The sequence below is a fragment of the Suricata suricatta genome, chromosome 6 (genome assembly GCF_006229205.1).
Source record: "Suricata suricatta isolate VVHF042 chromosome 6, meerkat_22Aug2017_6uvM2_HiC, whole genome shotgun sequence".
In the NCBI taxonomy this organism is placed as follows: Eukaryota; Metazoa; Chordata; class Mammalia; order Carnivora; family Herpestidae; genus Suricata; species Suricata suricatta.
The window spans coordinates 19,246,160-19,273,130 of record NC_043705.1 but is presented as its reverse complement, the minus strand read 5'-3'; the positions used below and the strand labels follow the sequence as shown (position 1 = coordinate 19,273,130).

At 43.3% G+C, this 26,971-nt stretch overlaps 1 protein-coding gene across 3 annotated transcripts in view; it reads left to right on the top strand.

The window, feature by feature from the left end:
- Positions 1–4,180: 4,180 nt before the first annotated feature.
- The window catches only part of MARCHF3 (membrane associated ring-CH-type finger 3), a 167,290-nt gene continuing 144,499 nt past the window's right edge, over positions 4,181–26,971 (top strand). For all 3 annotated transcript variants that reach the window (XM_029941823.1, XM_029941822.1, XM_029941818.1), the window contains exon 1: positions 4,181–4,435. The gene's annotated coding sequence lies outside the window, so the exon portion shown is untranslated. The remainder of the gene's footprint in view (positions 4,436–26,971) is intronic.

The window sequence follows — 26,971 nt, the reverse complement described above, 5'->3', positions numbered from 1 at the left end:
GCTCATGAGAAGAAACTCAATATTCTTCACCACCATCCCATTTATCTTAGAGAAGCTAAGCACCTTGTCCGAGGTCTCTGTTAGGGAGCATTGGAAAGGAAATAAAACCTTCAGACTATCATGTTTCTAGAGCCATATTGTTTGTCCTATTTCTTAGAACATCCGATTGTTCTTAGTTTTTACTTAAGTTGGGAGTGTATTTTCCCCTCTTGAGTACATGACCCTCCCTTTCCAAATTCCTCAATGTTACTCATTCTGTTCTGAAGGTTTAAAATGAAGAGTATTTTTTAATCTCTTCTGGTGGCCTTCTGACCAACGTGTGTAGTTTTATGTACGAGGGCATTTCCATAAGATCTGAGTTTCCTCACACAGTGAGGAACTCACTTTCATCAGAGTTGTCCTCACACAGTGGCATCCATTTTTAAGACGTTCCATGTAGATTTTCTTCCAGGGCATGTATGAGGAAATCTCACGTTTTTGTAAAACACAAGCTTCCCTTTCCCACATATTTCCGTTGCCATATTTTTACTTGGTAGGACCTGTGGCTAGATCACAGGGGCGCCTGCATTATCATTTAAACGCATATCATTGTTTCGTGGGTGGCATCACCCTGGCTGCAGACATTGTGCCAGTGCCATCTCCATGTTACAAAAATAGCTCCTAATTGTGTACAAGCTAATACCATACTTGAGTTTGCAAAATTATCTACAAGAGATTTTGTCTTCCCTAGGGCAATTAATATTTCAGAGCGCTTTATCATGGGTTATCTCTCCTTTCTGTGAAATTCATCATAAGGATTGCTGATTTGTAGTTGGGAAACTCAGGTTAATGGCTTGCCCACAGTCTTAGAACGAACCTATGGCATAGCTGGTATTAGAATCTGCTGCTTCTGATTGCGTTACTTTGCTAAGGTCTTTTGCTCAGCCTGTTCCAATTGTGAATAATTTTCAAAGTGAATACATGTTGAGAGAGGTGGCAGAAATGGAAAAGAGGGAAAAACACTATTCACTTAAGCAAAGCTTCCAAAACACTGGGTGATCAAAGAACAAGCAATGTGAGGGCCCTTTTCCCTCATTTCCATTATAGAATAAAAGGACAATAATCCAATGAGATTAAAATGAATAGAAATTCCATGTGTAGAAAGGAACTGTTGAGACCACACTGTTTTCCTATTTCAACATCATTTGGTTCTCCTTTTCAACAATCACTACTGCTATAAACGACATGAAGTGGCAGTGCTTTGTCACGGTGCCCCCCTTAAGCAGCTAAACAGAGTGGGCCAATTCTGCTACTGCTGTTTTATGGAGAGGAAGCAGAGGTAAACAGAGGTTAAGTGATTGCCAGGAGCACTCACAGCTCAGATTAGAACCCATGGCTCCTTCCTATCAGTCACATCCTGCTGAAATTTACAAGGCTCCAAAATATTGTTTCAGTGTCAGAGACGGGTGACAGTGCCTGAAGGGAAATGTGCTCACCATCCACAAAAAGACCAGCCCAGCTTCCACAGTCTCACCTCAGTCTTCTCATTCCCAAGCCATTCCACAAACTTCTTCATCCCTTTGAGGGAAAGAAATTTCCTTTGGTGAAAGAGATTAGTACTAAGCAAGTGTCTTCTATGTCTAGATTTCCATGGTTTTCTGTTTCATGCAGATAGGACTACAGTGAGGTCTTAAACAAGTAACAGATCTCATTTTCCCTTGTAGAATATGGGGACAGCCCACATTCAAGACACCACTGGGAGAATGACAGCCAAAGGAATAAGTCTGTGCCAGAGTGACAAACTCTTACCAAATACCAATTACAACAGAGGATGGTACGGAAATATGAATGTAGTCTAGATGTGTTGTCTCTTATATGTCATCCAGCCTATACATGGAAGTAAGACCAGTTACTTGTCCAAAAACCCATGAACAATCATGTCTGTATGGAACAAAGAGATGGAAAACTCTAGAAATCAGGAAACGGAAGTCACTCGTCTAGTTCTTATTTCATAAAAAGAAATTTCCTATTTCCTTTTTTCATCATCGAACACAAATACAAGTACAGTCAACAGCCTCTGTTTGGCTCCTATTACCAAGGTGATTTTTAAAATAATCACCAACATCTGTGAAAAACCTTCACAGGGTGTTAACATGATAAACACTGTTGGCAAACTCTTGCTCTACTTATATCCAGGAGTCAGGGGGAAAAAAAGAATCCAAGGAAAACTATTCTCCCCCTTATCTTCAGGTCTAAATCTAGGCAGACACCTGGTGTGTATTCCATTAAGGTGGTTGACAGCTCACTCCTTGTGGGCAAAGGCCATTGTCTCAAGCTCCTCAGCAGCACGGTAAGCCAACTGCTGCAAGTGAATGGAAAATGGAACCTTCCGGGGCTATTGAGCTGCCTACACCAGTCCTTTGATTCACTTGAATCAGGAATTTCTGCAATCCAAATCCGTTTTTAAGGCCTACTAAGGACTGTCCAGAGCCTGACTGTTGTGCTTGACAGCCTGTCTTACGGGCCTTTCCCTCTGAGACAGGATCTGAGGAGACACAACTTGAAACTCAAACCTGTCCAGAGCTCACCTCAGAGTTGCAGCCTTCCCTGCTGGTGGGGCCGTTTCAATTCCTTCCCAGCCATAGGCCTTTGGCCTACTTTTGCCAATGACCCTCATCAGAAACTGCTCGTGAGAGCTGAGCTCTGATGCAGGTCCTTAGGAGAGCCAAGCACCTACTGAAATAAAATGTGTAAAAGTCCATACTGCCTCCCACACGAGAAATTAAACCTTTAGGACTTGAGGGACCCAGTGGTCAGTGAGGAAGGTGTCAGGGCACAAGAAAGCTTGACCGTTTTCCTACCATGCACAACTTCATTTTACTAACATGGTTTGAGTGCCTACCTATGCCAGATACAGTTCCCAGGTACACACTGGCCACTATGCACCCAAAGCTAGGGTCCAGAGCTTGCTAACCTTCTAGGCCTCAGCCTGGAAAACAACACCCAACCCCTTGGCTTTTTGACTCTCTAGGCCTACAGCTCCATGTATGTGAATATGGCAGCCAAAGGCTTAAACACAGGGTGAGGGGCATTCCTGCCAACAAAAGGAGCAGCAGTGACCGGGCCGGCCAGGAAGGGCAGAGCCCACAGAACCTTCTGGGGCTGCTGAGCTGTGACCGACCAGACAGCTCAGGATTATCCGATCCCCGCCACTAGGAGGTCTCTGAACTCGGTCCAGGAACATCGGAAGGGGCAGGGGACGGGGACGACAGCGTGCATTGTGGGCACTTGTAGCTCGCTCGGAGGCGGTCCTGCCCGCGAGGATTGGGCGGCCCTGGCCCTCTGGCGGCCCCGAGGGTCAACAGCAGCAAGACCCATGCTCCGGAAGTCCCCCGGCAAGGCAGCCCGAACCGAGGTTGGGTATCGAGGGCTCCGGCGCCGTCTAGCGTCCGAACCTCCCCTTCGCCCACGGGCTCTGCCCAAGCGCCTCGGGCGCCCGGCGCCCGGCAGCGTGCTCGGCTGCTGCTGCTGCTGGTTTGAAAGCAGGGCTGAGGAGGGGACGTGTAATGAACTTTCCAGGAGGTTCGCAGAGTCGGAGTTTCACCAAACCGCAACCAGAACCGTTTCCAGGGAGCCCGGAGCTCCCAGCTCCAGGCCCGGGCCTCCAAACGTGACTGGGTGAAGCGGCCCGGGACTCACCCTCTTTGGGTCTCGGTTTCTTCGCCGCGACTCCTTGGGGACGCCAAGTTCAGCGCCTCCCGCGGACACCAGGTGTGGGTGTTGTCTAATCTGGAGTCGGTCTGCGCTGTAGCTGAGCTTCTCGCTTCACAGCGCGCCGACACGCTGCGGCTCCTGGGGCTCTCGGCGCCCCAGGCCTCCCTCAGCCAGAGGCCTTCAGGGCCGCCACTTCCCTCCCGAGGCGCCCGGGTCCCGGCGCAGCTGCCCCCACAGCGCCAGTCCGCAGCCCTGAATGCCCACTGCAGCCAACTTCCCCGCTGCCGGCTCGTCTCAGCGCCAGCCCTCAGACGCGGGCGATTGGACGGCGGCGGCGGGGCGGAGCCGAGCGCTCCGCACTGCCCGCGGCCGCCCGGATTCCTGGAGTCACCGCAATTGGCTGCGGGCTCCGCCAGTCATGGGTGGAAGGCGCCCCGCCCCGTGGGGCTGGCCTAGGGCTGGCTCCGCCCCGCCCGCCGCGCGGCCCCGCCTCCCCCCTGAGCCGGTTAGCCTTAGCTCGGCGGTCCGCCTCATTCGCTGAGCAGGTCCATGAATTGTCAACGCGTTTGGGGCGGCTGCTGAGCCGGGGCGCCCGCCGGGCTTGTTGTGCTCCCTCGGAGGTGCCTGCCCGAATCAGTGTGCCGGGACCGCTAGGGCCAGAACATTCGCCGGTTCGGGGCAACTTGGGATTCAGGACCCGCTGCAAGGGGCGTCGGTTTGCAATCGGGACTCGGCGAAGAGGGTGAGTGGCTGCTCGCAAGGCGAGAGGCTCCTCTTGGCGCTGTTCGGCGAGCGGGGGGACTGGACCCGTCCTGGCGGGCGTCGGTGCGTCGGTCCTAGCGTGGCGACCGTGGGGAGGTCAGGACCAGGCGGGATTTACTCCTTGCCAGTATCCCCACTCCCGAACTTGTTTCAGAGCGTCGCAACTCGGTCTGGGACGCGGCTCTGCGTTCTCACGAACTTGGCATGTTGTAATTGCCGTCATTAGGTGGGGCCTGGGGACGCGTCCCCTAGCCCTCTGCGACGACGACACACGCGCTGGGGACGGCCTCGGTGCCCTGTCGTGTGCGGGCACCAGTTCCTAGATGGCTTGGGGACGGGTTTCTGAAATATTAACCCGCGCCAGAGGCGGTGCGGCGCGACAGACCGGCGGAGGTGTCTGATCCGTAGCGTGAACCAGGGACCATCGTGTTCGGGGTGGGTTTTGAGCAGTCAGAGAACTTAAGTGACCAACTAGGTTCTGTAGCAGGGGCTTCAGTGCTTTGCAGTTACTGAAAGGAATTGATAGCACGGATATTAAACTTTGTAAAGTAATTACTTTCTGTTAGCACTTGTATCCGCATCTCTCAAGAGGTGATCGGACGTCCACATCACCTGCAATATGTGTCCGAAGGACTTCGTTAGGACCAGGGGGGCAGCTGCTGTCTGTCCCAGCGCAGGGATCCCGGGAGAACCCAAGAGGAGACCGTGAAAGGGACCACCAGGTGGTCGGATGGTGTGTGTTTAAGTGATGAAGTTGTGATAGAAACTGACAACAGAGGATTCAAGGTTAAACCTGACACCGTTTGTGACCCAGTCTGGGATATTTTTTCTCTGTCTTAATGATAAGGGTTAAAAGCAGCTGGTTTTTCTGAGGGCAGTTGCATACATGTACTTTATATTATGTGTGGACCAAATAAAGTTAAATGTAATTTTTTCTTTTTAATTCTTATTTGATGTGAATGAGCACTTATTGAGTATACTAGAGACTTGGAAACAATTTAGGGAAAAATTTATCTTTGAAAATATACTAAAACGTTGAGATATATAACTATTCATGCTTGAATATGCATATGTAGATGTGTGTGTGTGTGTGTGTGTGTGTGTGTGTGTGTGTAAAATTGATAGGCGAATGAGATAGAAATATATGGAAGGGGAAACAGCCTTGAACTCGCCTTGCTTGGAGAGATGGACCCTCTGATTTATATATGATGAGTGTGTGTGTGTGTGTTTGTGTGTGTGTGTGTGTGTGTGTGTGTGTGTGTTGTGTGTGAATCTGCTTGGTCTGTCTGGTTCAGTGTATGTCCATGAACTTTACGAGCATTTAGTTCAATACCACTCGGTGCAGATTCCGAGTTCCTGTTTTACAGCCCAGCAGCCGCCAGCCCGCCCATCTGTTAAAACATAACATGTACACTTAAGTCACTTCAGTCAGATCGCTAGGATGGAGTGTGGGTAGGGGGCAACCCTTAGTAGGAACAGCATGATACAAACAAAGCCTGCCTCTCAAGTTCTATTTTCATGCAGTATTCTGCCTGAACTTGTGATTTTGGTGAGGGAGAAAAGGAGTGTTTGACTCTTCGGGAATGGCAAACTACATTTTGTGAAATAATTATAGCCATGGTTTGGGGAAAGAGAGTTTATAAGAGGGGGAAAAAATTCCTCTAGAAAAGAAGTGTCGTGTTTGTCACATTACCATGCAACACTGGCTTACTGCTTTGCAGCGGCATGTATATCAGAAACTGTTTTCTTTTGCTTCTTAAGAGAAGGCATTAAAACTGAATTGTTTTGCACCAAAAAAAAAAAATCCTTAATAGAAGTAAACAGAGCTTTATTGCAGAGGCTATTTAATCTACTAGAGTTAAGATTGCCTTAGTAATTCTAATGAAACATGTTTTTAGGGATTTATAACCTGGATATAAATTCATATTCAGCCTAATCACTGGTTGCAGTGGTTCACAATTTATAGTTTAAGAAATAATAAAAATCCGTTATCACAAAAATTCTGATGACTAAAAGGGTATGGGAGGAGTAAAACAGCTTAATAATTTTCTGCAGCTAAGTGACTGATACTTTAAAAAACTATAAATTCCCTTAATAACGTAATTACTTTTGGTGACAAAATAAAGGCATATTTTTGAGAAGCCTAATTGATATTTTTACCAATAATTTTATGCTCATAATTACATTTTTAAGAATGGCATTTATTATATGTGGGCAGAATAAACTGGAATGGTTCTTAAGAACTCATCACAAGAAGTATTGTTTTTATTTTTATGGTACGTAAAACATTTTGGGGAAAATATACATATCTGTGACTATCTTTGAATTTCTGATGTACTACAAAGACAAAATAATTCTCCTGCCTTGATATGGATCCCTGAATCAACTGGGTTGGTCCTCAAAAATTCAGTTTGTGGGCTGAACTCCATTCTCTAAGATTTGATTTAGGAGTCTGGGGTAGGGTTCAGTTATCTGTATTTTGAACAAGCACACACACACACACACACACACACACACACCTCCAGTTGATTCTGATGCCAGGGAACCCCTTACCATATTTTGAGAAACACTGGAATGGTGTTTATGATATAAAAGAATGATCCTAGTCTGTAAGGTCATTTAACAAATAATTGTTCTGATATTTCCAGGTGGCATTTACCAACCTTGTGAAATTTATAGGCAACGCTCTAACACTCTGTCCTCAACAATGGCACCTTTTGTCCTGTGTTCAGGCGTGTTTAAGAATCCTCAGCTATCTCTCTTCTAGGTTAGCCCCAATTCTAAGGAAGTCTCTGTGGAGAAGCAAGGTAATTTAAGACCCTCCCGAGTCTTAGTCCCTCCATTCTATATTCAAAGTCAAGTAGATTCCTTGGAGCACCCAAGGTGACTTTGCCAGTCATAACTCACATTGTTGGACATTACTCCCTGGAGGGTAGAAGAATCCCAGTCCTTGGGAGCCACCTTTGACTTTAAAGCCATTCTAGGCTTGGGGATTAGAACCTCAACAGAACTAGTACATACTGACTCCTTGGGAACCTGTAGCTGATCTGCCTCTTGGTCAAGGGCGTGTCCTGGGTGACCTATCTAAAGGCCCAAACATTCCTGTTTTCTGAAACTCATCTTAGAAGTATTTTGAGCTGTCCAATTAAGTAGATAGATTTTTTTCAGCATCATAGAGTGATGGGTTGAAAACTGATTGCTAATAACTTCTTTTTTCAATCAGTGTGAATTTGGACTTGTTAATTATTGCCAATTACCTTTTTATGTATAGTTTGATACTGACATTAAGAGTTTATTCTCCTATTTCAGACTGGCACAATTCCCAATGTAAAACTTCTAGGTAAATTTTTTTTAATGTTTTCTTTTTTTGAGAGAGAGAGAGACAAAGCACAAGTGGAGGAGGGGCAGAGAGAGAGGGAGATACAGAATCCAAAGCAGGCTCCAGGCTCCAGGTTCCAAACTGTCAGCACAGAGCCCAACATGTGGCTTGAACTCACAAATTGCAATACCATGACTTGAAGCCGAAGTTGGACGCTCAACCAAGTGAGCCACTCAGGCACCCCTAAAACTTCTAGATAAGGTTTTAAAGAGAATGGATTTATCAGAGGTTGTTGCCTTTCCCTTGTTCTACCATCCATGTACTTAAAAAACCTTATTGACTTCTCAGAGGTCAGAAGTGCCTGGAAAATTTACTTGCCTGATGACAAAAGGACATGGATAGGCTGGGACACTGAACTTGGATTGTTCCAGGCCACTGGATCATTACTGGGACTTTCACGGAGCAATTTCTGTTTAAAGAAGCACTTGGCAGGCATGTTTATAGGTCACTTAACAATCCTTTGAGTACGATGATTCTTTTCCCACTTTGTTACAGATGAGCAAACAGCAGCCACAAAAGGTTGATAATATTTAGATCCTGTCTTTCCCATTCAAAGATAACACCAATAACTGAGAAATTGGCCTTGCATTTGAATTATTTTTGTTTTAGCATCATGGTGATATGACAGGATTATGCTTAGTCATTCATACCATCTATAATTTTTTTATCTCTTCGTTCAAACTTATTTTTATAGTGAATGTGACCTTGGGACAGTTTTCTTTATAAAGTTAACCACCATTTATGATAATTGGTTCAATGACCCTAACCTTAACCAGCCAGGCTTGACCCAGAATGGCAAATAATTTGCTAAAGGTCACAGAGCACAATGGCAGCAAAGCCTATATGCAGAATTCTTTGGACTCATATTTTAGATGTGTCAATTTGCCTAGTGAGTCCTGTTATGCTGCTGGTAATGTTTTTATGCTGGCAGAATAGAACTGTTTATATTTCATTTGCCCAGCTTCTGCATGAAGAATGGACCCAGAATATTTTAAAAGCCTAAGGTATAATCATAGCCCCTGATTGCACAATGGGATGTATGCCTCCTTAAAAAACTATGGTAGAATGCTACTTTTCTTGAAACTGGGCCACAGGTCACTGCAAGCTTCTAAGCAACGATTTTTTTTTTTTTTTTGGCCGTGGCATACTTTTGGCAAAAGGCATTTGATGAATTATTTTCTAGTTTTTTTTTACCCTTCTTTTCCCACCCCTATTCCCATGGCAAAAGCTACCTATAAAATATTTACTTTTCAAGTCAGTCTGCCCTTTTAACATCTCCTAATACTTAAATTTTAGCCATTTTGACTCTTTCCCTCCACATGCCCTTATCAAGCTCTTACCTTCACTTTAGATTTTTGGTCCTAGACACGTCCTCTAATATAGAAGAGTGATCGAGCCATATAGGTTTTACTCTAGCTTTTGCTTTATGGATTTAACTACAACAATCGTCAGAAAAAAGGAAGAGAAGAATAATATCGAAATTATGTTGGTAAGTATCATATTAGGTATTCCCAGCATATAGTTTCCATGGGAAATTTAAGATCCAGATAGTTGAAGTGACAGAGGCGCTCATCTGTGGCCTTGCAGACGCTCTTCTGATAGAAGCTGAGAAGTATAACCGAAGACAGCATCCTAGGTTACAGACGAAAACCAAATGTTGAACTCTCAGAAAAGCACTGCCAAAAAGTGAGGGGCAGGGGTTGGATCGGGTGGGGAAGGTGGTGGGACAGAAGGACCTCCAGTAACATGCCAGACAGAGTGGTAAGAAATTTCTAGAGGTGCTTGATGGCTTGGGGTTTTGTAGGGGCATTGATTCTGTTTTATATTGTCTCACAGCCCGCTCGTCCTGCTTGCTTTAAATAATTTATTATAGCAGCAGGCCTTCCTCTGGTTAGTTTCCTTTTTTATAACTTTTTCCTTCTCATCTCTGGGTCTAATCAGAGGCATATATAATAGCGTAGCTGCTCTAGAGTACTTAGGAAAATCCGTGATCAATATCACTACATTATAAACCTGTGGCTGCTGTGTTCTATTTTGCAGTGTTTTCTTCCGTGTTATATTAACTGCGTATCTGTGTTTTAAACAATATTTTATTAATCTTTGCACAATGAGACTATGGGCTTGGTCTTCTTGGCTGGAAGTATCTTTGGAGTAATCCATCATCAGAACACCATTGATCTAATGATGTATTTATTGCTCACTATTGCAGCCCTGGCAAGAAACCCAGTATGGTTCTAAAAATTTGATTAAAAAGAAATCAAGTTTTTGCAAGGCGTAGCCATCCAATTATGTTAGCAGCTGCCAAGAGTATTTTATGCTAAAATACACACACATATATCAAGTGAGCAAATTGTGATCTTTTCAAAAGCTTTTAAAACTTTTTGCTATGAGACAAGTAGAACAAGAAGATGTCTCATCATTAGAAAAACTAGAACTGCACTCTCCATCTCAGCCAAAGGTAAGGTATAGTATTTATTTTTTGGATTATATCCCTAGACATGAAAATGGATAGATTTATCTTCCTCATCGACATAATAAAAACAGTGGTGCTAAAAACTAACTCGTAGCCCTTTAATGAATTTCCACGTGATGATTACAAATCCGAGTGAACTGAAATTAATTAACAAACAGTGACTGGGTACATATGATGGCGAGTACCTCCTTTGTACTTAACTAACTCCAAATGCAGTTCAAACATTAGTGCCTTTGGGAAGCTTCTCCATGTCCCACTTTGGGCTGGTTGTACGCTGTCAGCAGAACCTTTACTTCCTGTAAGCCCGCTCCCTCCAGACCAGGAGCCCCTGGAGGGCAGGGCCCACACCTCTCATCTTCTAGCTTCTCAAGAAAGGGTATTTAAGAAATAGTTGCCAGATATGTTACAGGCTACGAAGAATTACAGGTGAACACTTGCAAGGCCTCCAAAGGATGTGCATATGTATACTCACTACCAGTTTATTTACTAAAAATATACTTTTTAATGTTTATTTTTGAGAGAGTGAGAGAAAGAGTGTAAGCACAGGAGGGGCAGAAAGAGAGGGAGACACAGAAACTGAAGCAGCCTCCAGGCTCTGAGCTATCAGCACAGAACTTGATGTGGGGCTCGAACCCACAAACTGTGAGATCATGACCTGAGCCCAAGTCAGACACAACGGACTGGGCCACCCAGGTGTCCCTCACCACCAGTTTAAATAGCAGTAATTGAATCCTAGTGCCAGACTCTTCCAGCTTTGGCTCTGGTCACATCACTTCACATAACTGTCATCCATTCCTGCTCTTCCAATCCTGCTCTCCCCTTCATCCCTGGTCTTTCTTCCTTGTTACTACCTCCCTGTTGTGACTTGTTCGGAAATGCTTCCAACTCCACCCTCCCTCCACTCGTCTAGCCATGACCCCTGGTGTCTTTTTTATTCTCACACTCCTTGTGATGTCTTGAACAGGCAGCTAACTTGCAGGCCCCACTTGGAGACTTGGGGCAGCCTGACCCCGCACATCTTTTGAAGTCTCAGATGGCTCGGTCCCTCTTGCCATCCAGAGTAGCCAAAACCCTACAAGCTCGTTTTGGCTAAGGGAGGTCTGGGCGCCATAGAGGAACAAGACAGTTGCTAGGCCTACAGGCCGCTGCTAACCAAAGCTCGGCATGATGCGAACACTTGACATTTGTGAAGTGATGCTGTTTAAAAAATAATAATCCCAGCAGATTTTTATTTCAGAGACTAACTTCTATCAATGTTTTTCACCTCTAAATCTGCTTTCATTGGAGAAGGATCCCCTACACAACAGTGTAGATGGTGTCATCTGATGACTTAGGTAACCTCTTACCTCAGAGCGGGTTGCTGAGCTCCTGCCTGGACCATGTGCCCAGGGGGAGTTTGTGGAGCAGCCAAAGGAAGCCTGACTGCCTGGGGTCGGGGCCTTAGGATTGCCCTTTTATGTTAGATCTGAATGCACTTCAAATGACGGCAAGGGATCAAGGACTCGTGTTTTCTGTCTTATCTGGGAGGTTAAGCCTCACTTAACATAGGTGCTTTCTTCCCCCACCTGCCACAAAAAGAAAATACCATTAGAAAACTGAGTGATTGCATCTAAACGTTATTCAAGGCAACAGAGAAGATGAGCAATCCTAGATTGGGTCATGGACTCACTGGTTTCTTTTGGGTCTTTCAAGTCAGGAGCACTTGCCCCGGCAGATCCCAGAGCTTCTGCTTTCATCCAGGTGCTGGGGGCCAGCAGGTTTGAGGAGGGCTTTATGAGCGGAGGGGCAGACGTCTGTGCAACTCATTGCTCACTCCCTTCCCTGCAACCAGTGGAGGCTCTCCCTGTGGTGCTCTGCTTTGGCGTTTTCTCAGACCTGCGTTTCAGCGTCCTGCGTACCAGATCTTCCTCTTAATACTTTGCGAATGTGTTGCATAAACTGTGAAGTTCTCACAGCCAGAAAGTTCTCCTCCACCTTCTAGGTTTCTCCGGTTTCGACTCTTCTCTTTCATTTAGTCCTGCCCTTCACTCACGTTTTCTTGTCTGGAAAGGGACATTCTCCATCCTTTCTGTTCAGGTAAGAGCTCTATTTTATAAAGGCTCTATGATAATCATTGTTCCCATTAACCTTTCCCCTGCAGGAGCAACTGCATTTTTGACCATTTTCAGAGGACTTTCTTAGAGCATTCCATTGTGTCTTTCTGATGCTAAGGAGAAGATCCCACTAATGCGGCTTCTCTCTGGAATATTACATGCTCTGATGACCTCACACAGTTAGAGAGGAACTCATCTTGCAAAACCTCAGTTTTGCAAGCTTACCCACACTTGCCAGGAACACCTCCCACTTTACCTGCTTAATTACTGTTACTGCCTGCTGCTTACTCTTTATATCAGTAAGAAACAGGATCAGGAGCCTCTGCTAGCAGTAGACATATTCATTACAATCTGGGGGATGAGCCTTTCTACGGAGACGAGAACAGTAGACACGCCATAGGGAAGGAGGGACAGGGCTGCCCTGTTGTCTTTACGGACAGGACTTGGGCAGTGATGCCTCTTTCACTGATAAGTTATTTGTCTGTTGTTCTAACCAACCATGGACCATTTCTCTTTTGAGGCTGGGTCACTGCCTTCTAGTGTCACCAACACTTGTCCCTTTTGCCTTTCCTTTCAGAAGGATCACAGTGTTCCGATTTCTCTCCTCCATTTATTTTACTTGATTTTTACTTTGGGTGTTTCAGGTTGTTTTACTCTGATCTACCTACTTAAGTTACGTTGTTTCTAACTTCCACAGATATTTCTCTACCACTTTCCAACCCATGACAACATTGCACAATTAGACACCATCCTTATATTCAATGAAATTCCATTTTCACCGCAGATCACTAATGAAGACATTAAGTGGCATCCTGATGGTGACCCTTTCAAGAGCTAAGACACCATTTGCTATTCTGTTTTAATTATGGTCTCTTAGCAAATTTTCACCAGTTATAATGTTCTCCCCATTTGATAAGTAATATCTCTCAAATACTCTACAAAATTATGAAACCTATGTGCTTTATATTTTCTGTTCTCCATTACAGGCTAAATTTATAATTCTGTAATTTTCTTATAGGAAAAATACTTATTAGACTGGAATGGCTAATTTGGTTTCGATTCATACTGCTTTTTGCTTATTTGGAACCATTAGACATTCATGTGGTCTTTTATTTTACCTCATTCCCAACCCCCACCGGCAGCTCCACTGGCAATAGTTGCACTCCTACCTCCTACCCTTCCCTCTACAGTCTAGTTAGCATCTAGGCTTTTTTGGCAAGATGGATATTTAATGTTACTGGTCCCTAGTATTTTCCATTTTAAACTAACTCTACGTAGCCATAGCAGAAATAGCCAGTGCCCTATTATGATTATATTCCCCCCTTCCTTTCTAGGTGGATCTATCTCCTGACTGCAAATCATAATACTGCACCTCTTCGTGGAGTATTTTGCCCCTTAACCCTCTTGTCCCAGTAGAGTGTGGAGCTACTTCTGCTTCCTTAGCATCCGCCCTATGCCTGGGATCTTACTAGGTCTTACGTGGTCCTTGTTGAGATTCTTGTATTTGGACAAGGACTCAGAAGTGGAAGCCTTAAGAAACAAAAGCCCAGTGAGGGGTGTGCTTCATTGAGGCCTTCAGGGAACAACATGTGAACTAGGGAGCCGAAAGCTGAAAGTCAAAGTTTTTAAACAGAGAGCCAGAGATAGACCGTTTGGCACCAGCTACTTACACCAAAGCACCATCTTCCTGTTGTAACTTCTGGGGTGTTTTCCCCTTGGTCTTTTCCCGGTGACTGTTCCAGTGTTGTAAATTAAAACGCTGGGTCATCCTATATCCAGAATTTTGGAGTTTACTGGGTTAGAGTCAGAAGTCCTCATTCTAGACTCATTCCTAGACTTTCCTGGAGACAAAGAAACGAGTGATGCTTCCAAATGGAAATGTCCGTGTGAAGGTGATGTACACTTGCTAAGAAACGTGCACACAGCCCAAGACTCCAACTCAAACTGACCTACACAGGAAGGAAGTGTACTACCTCATGTGAGAAGTAGGGCAGGCAGCAGGATTGGTTGATTCCGGGGACATACGTACACCATCAAGGATACAGGTTCCTTTCTCCTCTCTGCCACTGTTATCATCCTTAGGGACTGCTTCACTCTAAGACAGGGTCTTACGTTCTTGGCGGGACTCGTGGGCATGACAATATCTAGAGCACAGAAAATGGATTACCCCTTGCATGATCTCCTTTCAAAGGAGATAAAAATATTACTTAGAAGAGTCTGAGAAGCCCTGTTTTCTTATCTCATTGATCAGAACAGGATCACATGCACCATCTGTACATCAGTCACTAGTAAGATGTTCTCCATTGCTTGAGGGAGGGGGGAGGTGAATGTGAACAAAATTGGGATTCTGTTAGTAAGAAAGAAGTCACTGTATGGGAGTTGGGGGTGGGGGAGTACATGTTGGCAAGCAACCGTGTCTACTATACGTTGTGACTTGGAAAGTACCTATGAAATTCCGTTTATGACTACTGTGTAGTTGGTAGGTACCACCAAAATGCTATCCATTTCTGGACACAAAATCACCAGGCTAGGTTGACAGGGAGAGAAAAGCCACAATGCAGACTAATTAAGGATGGAGAAATGAGCCAAGATCAATAATTATTCTGATTAGAATCACAATAAACCCTAATGAATTCAGATGTACCAATTTATGTCTATTTGTCCTCCATGAGTAGATGATCTTTACTGAATAAAAAAGATTAAAACGATTTGTTCATTTCTCAACAACTCTGTACTTTAGATATATTCTTTTGCAGTATAAGACTACCTGAATGTAAACATTTTTTACTAACTTTATTTACATATCACAGCATTAATAACAGTAATAATTACTGATGATGGTAAATGGCCATGATTTTCGGAGTGCCCTTTATAAATTAGGAATTTAGCATTAAAGAGGAGCCAATAACTTGTGTGGCTCACATAGCCACTGAGTGGTTAAGCTAGGATTTAGACTTTGGCTCCTCTACCCATGTCCCTTCCCTGATCTCCATGGCTTCTCTCTGCATTAGAAGATGGTCCCAAGACTACCATGGCGTGGAGGGCCTTAAGTGATCGGGCCCTGTCCATCTCTGTGACCTCATTACTTACCCTCTTGCCCTCAGCAGTTTTCCCACCACACTAGCTTCCTTGTTGTCTGTCCCGTAAGCTGGTCTCATTCTCACCTCTGACTCTGCATCTGCTGTTCCGTCTGCTTGGATCACACATCCTTACCTCCGATGGTTCCATTCTTTCCATTCAGGACTCCTCATCACAGTCACCTCCGAGGACCATCCCACATGATCTCCTTAGGGGAGCCCCCACCCCCAATCCTCTGTTTCTTCTCTATTTTTGTTTCTCCTATGGTATTTGCCATAATCATATATAATTCACCTGTCTACTTATTTTTGCCTGTCCCCCCCCAACCCAACCTAGAATGCAAGTTCCACGAGGGCAGAGGTCCTAGCTGTGTTTGTAAAATGAATGAAAAATCAAGTGACTAAGTTAATAAAGAAGTGAATATTTGGAAGTTTTGACCTCTCATGATCCATAATCTGCCTTTATCTCCCTCCCTAGGACCAAAGGTTGATGACATTTGTCAGTGAGCCGAGTGTGGGCACTGCAGATTGTTTCATACATAATCTGGAAACAACAAAACCCACTTTTCTCTCCGTCTCTTTCTGAGGGTAAAATAAGATACAGATATCAAAATTCTTTGGCGAGAAGGGAGACTTACTACAATAATATTGCATAAAGGTTTGAAGAGAGCTTTATGTAAGATGGAAATCTGAGTAATACTCTTCAGTTTTTATTTTGATTCTAGTTTTAAGGATGCCAACCCCTTTATGTTAGACATAAAACCTTAAAAAATGGAGGTGTGCATATAAAGCTCAGTTGTAAATTTGGAAGACCTATAATTGCATGATAATTTGCAGTGGGAAATTCACTTAAACAAAATTGTTTTCTCTGCTTACACATAATTTTTCACTTGAACTCAGGTATCTAAAAGAATGTATTCCTAGAACCGTGTTCTTAATTATTCTGAGGTAATTATGAAGGTGCAAATTGAAAAATAGCTTTACCTCCCATGTTAATTTGGAAGAGGTTGACAGAGGGAAGTGGTGCCTTCCTCTGAAGCTGCTATTTTCTCTGGCTTTTAGCTTGGGACCTTCTCAGCTAAAATACGTGCTTCTGTGTTTTCCTTTCCCTGTCGTTCTGTGGGCTGCTGTGTCCATTGCTAAGGGTGCTGTGAACCATTATTTTCTGAGCCTTCCAGTGTGACTTTACCACTTAACCAAATAAATCATCATTTCACCTTTGACGGGAACTTCACGTCCCCCTGCTCCCTGCTCATCTTCCGCAGATCTTTCCCCAGGTGACCTCGCCAGCCACACAGCACCTCTCTCCGTGCGGGCGGTCAGTCTAAACCTGCTTGGTGCTGTTGCCTGTCCTCTGGGCTTCCCACTATCCCAAAAATACCTGTTGGAGCCGTTAATACTTCTCAGCTAAACTCCCCGTATCAGACTTCCAGAAGCAGATCTAAATGTTATGGTGAGCACACATCTATATTTGAGAGTAATCTTTTAATCTAGTTCTTCCAGATTGTTTTTATGTTTTGCATCAGAGACAAGTCAAAGAAAAAAAAAACAGAAGGGGGAGGAAATAGAAGAGGATATTTTGATGTTGTTCACATGGTACTTTCCTCCTGTGTATCCTGGAGGGGACCCCTTTCTTCCTCACTTTATAACCTGGGTAGATTTGGTGTGTAACTGGGGAAGTGCCCATCAGGATCCAGGTGACAATGAGATGGCTAATTAAAGGGCCGGGCCAACATATTATTTAAATTAGGCAGGTGCATGGTCTACAAACTCTTGAGAGACTGCTTTTGACAGGGTAGTTTTCATATACAGTAGATTGGCCCTTTTATAGCTCGACAAAGCCTTTGTTTCTTTTTCTTTTCTTTCTTTCTAAGCTGTGTGGGTGGGAAACAGCATGAGGTTATAGAAAATGTATAGCAAAAGCAGTAGCAATGAGAAAGCATCCATAATGGGTACACACATATTGCTGGAATCTTTCCCAAGTACTTGGAGCGGGGCGGCAGTGAAGCTTCTTTGGCAGAGGCAGAGAACATGTGCTTTTCCATGTGTGAACACCCTGTGCTTTGAAAGGTCCTTTATGATTCACAAAAGCAGCTGCTTTTGAGCTGGGGTGGCCACAGAGTTTGGGAGAGTGGCTGCAGTAGGTGTGCTGCAAACTCCTGACATGTTTTGGAGCTCTGGTTAACTTTTGGGAATTTGCTTATTCACCAGTGACATGGAACAAGAATTCTCCATGAGAGTGTGGGCCCCTTTGTTCCCATCTTTAGGGTTCACAGATAGAAGTTAACAAGACTTAAAATTGTGAACAGTCTTTTGCTATGTTAACATGCATACATACAGACATAAATTTTTATTGATGGCTTTCTTCTTAATTTTGAAAACTATGTGTGACAGTTTGACTTTGCCTGGTAAGTCAACTTTCCTGAGTGACTGTCAGACATATTTTGTTGTGTGGTAAGGCTTTCTGGTTAGGTATCTGTAATCTTATGATGTGTTGTGTTTTGGTGAGTTTTTAGTTTTGACTGCAGTTTTAAATAATAAGTCATGTGATTTTTGTCTTTTGTAGACTTCTTTTCCATTTCTGAGTGCCTCTTTCTGTCTCTTCTTTCTTGTCACTAATACGTTATTTTAATTTTGCTAAAGATTTCATACCTAAACAATAACAGCAGTGTTGTTTCCTATCATTTTCAACAACAGTCGTTGGTGCCCAGTTCTTCAGATGAGATAAGCAACTAGGACGTGATTCTTTCACTTTTCGCTAGTTTTCAATTTATCGGATACTGACCGAATGGAGCATGTGCACAGTTTCCCTTTTAAAAAAAAAAGGTGGGGGGAAGCTTTGTTTTTTTAATGTGTCATAACTGTTATGTTTCCAAATGACAAAGCAAAAAAAAAAAAAAAGATTACCACAAACTAAGATTCGTGTGGATATTTGAACTGAAAATCATTTGAAATGCTTCATGGCTACACTTTGTGCTAAATATAAAAATAATTGTGTTTCCCATGTGTGAGCATCAAAAGCCCCAGTTGGGAAGTCACATGGTACAGCAAGTAGGTCACTATTGATGGTAGAACATGAGACAGGAAATGTCACAGCTAAGATTAGAGGCCCAAGCAGTCTGTCTCGCCATGCTTGCTGCATTGTTCGTCCTAAGTGGAAGGACTCAACAGGGTATAACTAACTTTAGCCCAATTTGAAAGTATTAGCAAGGATAGCCTTTTAATCTGTCATTCCCATTTGTTTCTAGATAACTCACTTCCCCAGTTGGGCAAAATAATTGAACTGCTTGGGTCTGCACATTGGCAGACCTCTGCGTACCAATTAAAATGGCAGCCTTTACATTCTAAAAGTATACATGGGAATCAATAGTCAGCTCTACAAAACTGTAGCCACGGGTCTACCTGGTATTTGAAATCACTCACTAGGAATGAGCAAGTAATTAGAAATGAATTCTCTTTAAAAATCTCATTTATTTTCATATTTGAAGGTGAGGTGGAGGTGTGGGGGGGGACAGTTTAGGGAATCTAGTTACCTTTCCTTTTCTTTTTTGAGCAGTATGAGGAAGATGTATTATTTATATGTGAGAATTTTCACCACAGAGTATGCCTAATTTTGCATATGTTTGCATATTCTCATGTTTAAATAAAAGGCCAGGAAGAAAAGCAGTGGTCTCCTGTGTCTGCCCCCATGAGAGACAAGACCCTATGGGGGGGGGGGAGGGGCAGGCCAAGATGGAGCCCTGGATTCAGAGAGAAGCCATCGGCTTATGCTGCATTAAGCAGTTGAACACAAGCCCAGAGAGCCGGCAGCTATTTGGATGTGGAGGTGAAAGCCTGCCGAGATGATTGAATTTGAATCTGTCGCTCAAGTGCCCTGAGAATTGGTTCACTTCTAGCACAGAGTCCTTCACAGAAGTACCTTGGCTTACGGATTCCACGCATTTTGTGTGGAAAGTCTCACTGCTTGAATCTCAGAGGCCTTCCCAAGCTCACACTTTCAAAGGTCATTCATGCAGATTAAAACACTCTACTTTGAACCAGGATTATTTCATGCGGGTTATAACTTTCAAGAGGGGAGGGGAGGTGGTGTAGGAGGCTCAGTGGAATAAGTATTTTGACAGTGTTTTTACTGTTTATTCCTTCTCCAGCTTAAATACAGAGCCTAGATTTGAATACCTGATCCAGGGATAGAATGTTGGAAAAGACAGTTGGAAGCACAGCTCTTAGAGAAATCTCTCTGGAATGAAAATTCCGGAAAAGGTTTCCAGTAAGAGAGACTGGCTTCTGATGGTAGAAAACACAAGGGATGTGGCACTTGAGACTGGTTGTGACATTGTGTGTGCCTGTTCTCACCCATCATGAAGCAAGCTGCTATTGAGCTGGAGTGAAGCTCGTTTTCTAGGCCTTGTCAGAGAATGTCAGTTGACAGGCACTGGTGGGAACATCCTGGAAAAGACTTTGGAATATGTGAAATGGATCTTTGCTTTGGAAATCTTTGAAAAATCTCTTTTGTAGTTCAAAACTGTATGCATAACTAATAAATACTTACATCTTTAGGTGCCTGGTGCAACTCTTCACCATTTTTTGAGATTCCTAATTTCATGTTAGCCTCTTCTAGGAGGTTTCTCTTTGATGTCAATATAAATGACCAGTTGGCCAGGCCGCCCATTCTACCTCCACCGGTCAGAACTCCTGAGCCTGGTCCTGGTCCTGCCTCTGATAAAGGCAGATGCAGAGCAAGACACCTGCGAAAGAAACGAAAAACCAGATTATTTCTGTGGATTTGTTCTGGCATTAATGCTCTATGATCCAATACATCTTTCAAGACTTTTTATTTTTCCTAGCCAGAGGGAGGAAGTTGTAAAAATTTCTGGTTGGTAACTTGTATTTGTAAGGACAATAACTCACCAGGTTTCTAGTTGGCTGCTTAAATTCCTGTTGTGGCTGTGTCTTTCATCTGTGTTGTAAACAAATACAATGTTTCTGATCACAAATTCCAAGCAAAAGTAACCAGTAGGTTTCATACTTAGGTGCCCTAAGAAGCAATTTTCAGCCGTGAGTGGGGGAGGGGTGATTGGGAGTGGTAGGTTGGGGAGGTCTGGTTTCCTAAGAAAATAAAGAGAGGGAATCCAGTATGCAAACATGTAACAGGAACCCAGCCTGGATTCACCCAGTTAATAATCTCTGTCTCTTTGTGTAGGAAATACAATACCAGTGCTCATAAACTCGTGTGTAAGCAAGATGCATGAATAAAAACTTCATTTATAAGAGCCACCTTGTCACTTCCCAAAAAGCTTACTGAGAAGGGCATTATAATTTTAACATATAACTTTTAAGAAAGAATCCTTTTTTATCTTTAGTTTCTCTGATGATAATGTTGGTGGAATCTCTAAAATACTGAAAACAAAGATTGGATTGTTTTTGTTGTCTTTTTGTTACCAAAACCTTTTTCCAACAAAAGAAATACACTGCACACATTAACCAATCAAGCTAATTTCCCACAGGTGAATTATCCTTAGCTTTTGTGAAGGAGCCTCTGGTTTTGACTGACCCCTGAAAGGAATTAGAGGCTTCAGAACATCCTTAGGAGTTCTTGATGAACAGGAGAGAAGCTGGGTTTTTTTGGGAGGAAATGTGACCAGAGAAAGTTGGGAGATCATCTTTCGGACCCGTCTTTATTTTAAAACCTACCTATCTTGTTGTAAGTCCACTCCTTAAGAGATTTTACTCATGGGTCACTCTTGCCACGGAGGAAAGAATTTTCTCTTAGATGTGTATGACTATCCTTCCAGACTCCTGAAAGAGGCTGTGGTCACTGGACTGTGTTGGCTGGCGGGCTGCCTGGCATATGGCTTTGCTGCTGCTGGGTGCAGTCAGTTATCCTGGACTTCCTGAGGTAGAAAAGCATGCTCAGAGATGACAGTCCGGGTGATAAAAGACTCTAAATTTAGACTTCCCTCTCCATATAATAACTTTGTTTCTTCTTTCCACACAAAACAGGGCTGTCCAGAACAACTCTGGAAACACATGACCCTGTCTCATCCCTCCCACTTGCAGCTGTTAAGGCTTCGAAGGGAAATTTGTGTGCCCCAAACGATTTTGCTGTGCAACACATCATAATCCCATGGTTTTTTGTTTGTTATATATATATATTTTTTTTCTTTTTGGGGGGAAGAGCAAAAGCCGGTGAAGGGCAGTGAGAGGGGGACAGAGGATCGGAAGTAGGCTCTGTAGCCAACAGGCTGAGAACAGAGAGCCCAAAGTGGGGCTTGAACTCAGGAACAGTGAGATCATAACCTGAGTTGAAGTCAGCTCCTCAACTGACTGAGCCACCCAGGTGCCCCCATAATCCCATGTTTCAATGTTTGTTGAGGCTGAAAACTGCCAGTCCATTTTCAGGGAGTGTGAAGGAAGGCTACAGGGGACATAGAGACTCGTCACCCTTACCCAGTTCTGGACGGATTCAGCCAGACGCTCTCATAGGTGGCAGCAGGGGAAGAGCTCAGCCAGGTGATCTGCCTACCTTCCTCACCCATGGGGTTTCTGGGTGAAGGATTTCTCTAGAGCTGCCAGGAAACATCAGTTTGGGGATTATCCAGGAGTTCTTTGAGCAGCCAAACAATGAAAGCCAGTGCCTACTAGCAGAGTATCCATTAATTTTTAATTTTTGAATTGGAAATGGCACAAGAGATTATCTACATCAGGGTTTCCAAAGTGGAGTTTGCAAGATAAACCATTGGGGCATGGGAAGAAAATTCTAGAATTTCTATACATTTTTATACCCCTCAAATAAGAAAAATTAAGTTTTACTAATATATGGACCGAAAGCTACACCCTCCCCTGTTCTTTAGGTCAGAAGACCCTACGTTCTGAGGGAGGGCAGTAGCTCCTCACTTGTTCACAGCATGTTGCATCATATCTGTACGTGTTGGGTTAAATTAGTTTGCTTATAATTAATTAGTGTAACTAAACTAGCCATCAACAACAATAAAAACAAAAAGAAAATACAAAAACAAAAAACAAGGCAGCAGCTTAAAAAGATTCTGGTAAAAGGGCGCCTGGGTGGCTTAGTCCATTAAGCATCTGACTTCGGCTCAGGTCATGATCTCACAGTCTGTGAGTTGTAGCCCTGCATCAGGCAGACGCTGTGCTGACAGCTCGGAGCCTGGAGCCTGCTTCAGGTTCTGTGTCTCCTTCTCTCTCTGCCCCTCCCCTGCTCATGCTCTGTCTCTCTCTGTTTCTCAATAATAAATAAACGTTTTTTAAAAATAAGATAAAGAATCTTATCAAAACAAGGTATCAATTTGAAGGTGTTACTAACTGCACAAGCCAGACTGAGAGAACGGTTTGAAAATGGAGTTGACACTTTGTTCTGGGACACCCACTTTGTTAGCCAAGCTAGGAGGTAAAAACTGTAACAGCACAATCAGAACTGATCAAAAGTTAGCCCCCAATTCCAAAACTATCAAGATGATGGAATGAAACATTCATTCATTAAGAATGAATATATTGGAAGGAAGTATATATTCTACCTTGAAAATGATAATACAGAAGTGCCACAATTAGAAAAATATGGAGAATAACCCTAAACTTTTTAGACCAATGTTTAAATTCACCGACTGATCACTAAATGGTGTTCTGAAGCCTGTTTTGAAATTTTTACTTGTCACAAAAGTAAAAAAGCTACACATTTTTAGAAATTCTGTTTTTCCTCCCAGTACAAAACCAGGTAAGATACTGTGTTGAAAACTATCTAAAATGAGTTTCTCTGTCACAAAGTGCTGTGAAAGCATTACGAAGGTATTACTGAATCTTGAAGAAGCAAATATGTATTGGAACAGGTTATGGAGGGCAGAAGACTTGTTTTACATCCATTGTATTTGTACATTTCTCTTTCACCAATGAAATATGCTAAGTGCCCCCTTTTGGTGAGCCATCACTAGATGAAATTCATTCAAGTCTTTATGAAAATGTTTTGTGAGAAAAACCAAGTAGTGTTTCCTCTTGAGAAGTAGCTGCTTCTTAGAGAAGGATTCCAGAGTGAGGTTATAAGAGATAAATTCATTCACTGCATCATTCATAAGCAAACTAGAGCAACCAAAATGTTGAAGCCAGAGGTATACAAGCCGCTGCCGGATACTTCATAATTAATTTTATTAAAAAAACAAAGCTGTAATATACAGTGTAGTCAAAGCAATACAATATTTTGTATTGAGAAGAAACCATGAAAATCTTCTGTACCTCACAGAGGATGGCAGGTTATCTTATTAAAAAATAATTGAGTTGTCAAACTTACAGATAAGTTACGTTCAGTTTTTCTTTTTATAAAAGGGAAAGGGTTCCATATTTTGTTAACCATTTCTGTGATAATGAGTAACTTCAGTATTATGCTACCTATGGGTCATTGTTTTAAAAACACAGAGCATAATTAATGTCTCCTTTCAAGATAAAGATATTTTAAGAATAAGTAAGAAAGTATCTGAATTTTAAAGAAACCTATTATAGAGAGAACATTGTGAAAAAAATAGCATTTGGAAATGTTTACACTGTGATTTTTTTTTTTTTGCTTAAAACTATGACAGCCATTAATACACAACTATGCAAAATAAACAATGTGGAACTAGACCTTAAAACTAACATTATCACAAATAATTAATCTTAGCTTTTCAAATATAAGGCATATTTATTCACACTGTTCTTGATAATGTTTAGTAAGATAAAGTATCTATACTCCTAGATATATAAAGAAATATTATTTATTTATCTTGTAGTTTTGTGATTTTGATGCTTGTTTATTATAAAACACCTAAAATAGTACATTGCACATATCTAGTAAGTAAGCATAGCGTGCATGCTCAAAAGTATTTTCATATTGGGATTCATGAATTCAGTAATTTTCAAAACTATTGCTCTTGGCTAAAGATTCTTAAACTTTTGGTGGCAGGAAACAGCCACAGAATCCCTGAGACAATAAAAGATATGTACCCTCTTTTCAGACAAATGATATACAGATGCCAAATAAAATGGTCCCAGAATCAGGGCAATCACATGGGCCCCTGAGTAGCTGTTGTCACGGACTGATAAACCCCCTACATGAGGATGAGAATGCCCTAAGGAGTTATGTGACTCACGGCAGAGTCACACAATGACATAATCTCATCTTTCAATCAAGACCTGTTGAGCGTATGTCCTTACAGGCTTCGGTCTGGCCGGTGAGGATGCAAACAGGAGGATGGAACTCTATCTGGGTCCCTAAGGAATCCACAATTTCAGCAGGGACTCCAGTGTGCAACAAATAAGCACAATTCCATGTGTGTCTAGGAGAAACTTGTTTACTTGACCAACATTAAATGCGTGTGTCCAGCTGTGTGAGGACATTTTGCTAAATAAACTTCATAGAAAACACAGAGATGGGTAAGGCGACACTTGCAGATAATCAAGCGCCAATTACCGGCTTCAGCTTCCAGTGCTTTTTCTAATGCACCTTTTATATTGCTGAACCTCCTGATGCTTCTCATTGTAGTTTGCCGCTCTGTTTCCTTCATCCACTAAATGATGATGTACAAGTGAAGGGACGTAAGGCAGGAGGGTCACCCTCCTTCCTATTTCTAGGCAACCAAAGCTCACTTTTGGGTTTACTTGCACTAGCATGCTCTCCTCTGCTTGTGGAAGAGAATGCTGAACTCTTAGATAAATTGGCAAATGCAAGAAAACAGAGAGTAGTAAAGGAGGTATGGAATTTTTTAAGCTTCATGATCTCTTTCCCCAAAAGCCTGACTCTGTGTAATGAGGTAGTAGAACAAATTCCTGTCGAGTCTGAATTTATTCCTATAAGGGGGGGAATAAAAAGGAATGATAGGAATAAAGTAAATGCAAAAAAATTTTTTTTTCTGCCCAGGTCATTTGTTGGTAATATTCTTGAAGGTGATGTAGAGTTTCTCCTACGAATATTGGGCTCTTTGCAGGGACTAAAAATAAACAGAGCAGCACAGGGAAATAGGCAAGCACTATTGATCTGCGTCAGGGCCATTTCCACTTTAATGTTTGCAAAAGGCACAGCCCAGTTTTGCAAACCTATTTATAGGGAGCAGCTTCCTCATTGCTATATATAGATGATGAAAACAAGGTGGATGGTCAGGTAATTGGGGTTTATGTTAGGAAATAGGACTGGGGGTGGGGAGAGGGATCTCCTCCAGAATTAGTGAGGAGGGCTTGCCCCTTGTGTTCCTGTGCCTGTCCCCACACTGCCCATGGAACATGTGTGGCCTGAGTGCCGCCTCAGCTGGTGTGTACCTCTCAGCTGCCCCAGCCTCTCTCCATTTCCCTCTGTGCCGGGAGCAGGGCCTAAAACAAACAGGGCGCCTCCAAGACCCCTCCTGCCCCTCTGGCCCCATAGGGAGCTCTGACTTCCTGTTGGTATTGACCGTGCTTGTGTGTACCTGTGTCTGGGCGTGTGGGTCTGTGTGCACGTATGAGCCCCTGGAATGTTTTTGTGGCATCCTCTCTGACATTTGGTTCTCCATTTTTTAAAAAAATTTTCGGGGCCACACCTGGGTGGCTCAGTCAGTTAAGCATCCGACTTTGGCTCACGTCATGATCTCACGTTTGGTGAATTACCAGCCCCTCATCGGGCTCTGTGCTCATAGCTCAGAGCCTGGAGCCTGCTTCGGATTCTGTCTCCCTCTCTCTCTCTCTCTGCCCTTCGCCTGCTCACACTCTGTCTCTTTCCCTCTCAAATATAAACATTAAAAAATTTTTTTTTAATTTTTTTCTAATTTTTTCTCTCTCCACCCATTTCCTACCAGAGTAGGAATACTTACTCCTCGAATACTCTCCCTCCGACAAACACTTATTTTTCTAGTTTCCGTCCCACCCTGTTCACCAAGTCTCCACTCCTGGGCTCTTCTCTTCTCTTTTCTTACACCTGTCAGTTCAATTCAACAAGCATCAGTGAGTGCTGAGCGCCTGCGAAGTCCTGGGACTAAAGGGACAAACAAGACAGGATCTCTATCCTCAAGTCGCTCTGTCCAGGGGGACTTGTGGTCTGCGCTCTGCCCTCCGCTCTCCACTGCAGTTATCGATCGCTCTCTCCAGGCCGAGTTTCCCGCCAGCATTCTCCACTGTAGTAAGAGCTAAGCACTGGCTCAGAAGACATTAATTTCCCCCAAGAATGTCTGATTTATAAAAGGAACAGGGCTTGTAGCAAGGGGCGCACATACCCTGAAATGTGATCAGGGCTTGGATTCTGTGTGTTAAAAAGATCAAAGGGATGCTAATGGGCCCTACTGCCTTCTAGCTGCTCCAAAGTGATGCTGTTTCACCTGCAGGCATGGTTGTCCAGGCGCTGGGAAACGGCCTGTTGACAGTTCCACTCTGATGTGGTTTTCTTCATACCAGTGCCGCACTGGGATGCCAAAATAACTGACCATTTTTAAGTCAATACAGAAAACAAACGGGCCAACCCCGACGAAGCCTAGTAACGGTCGGTGTACTC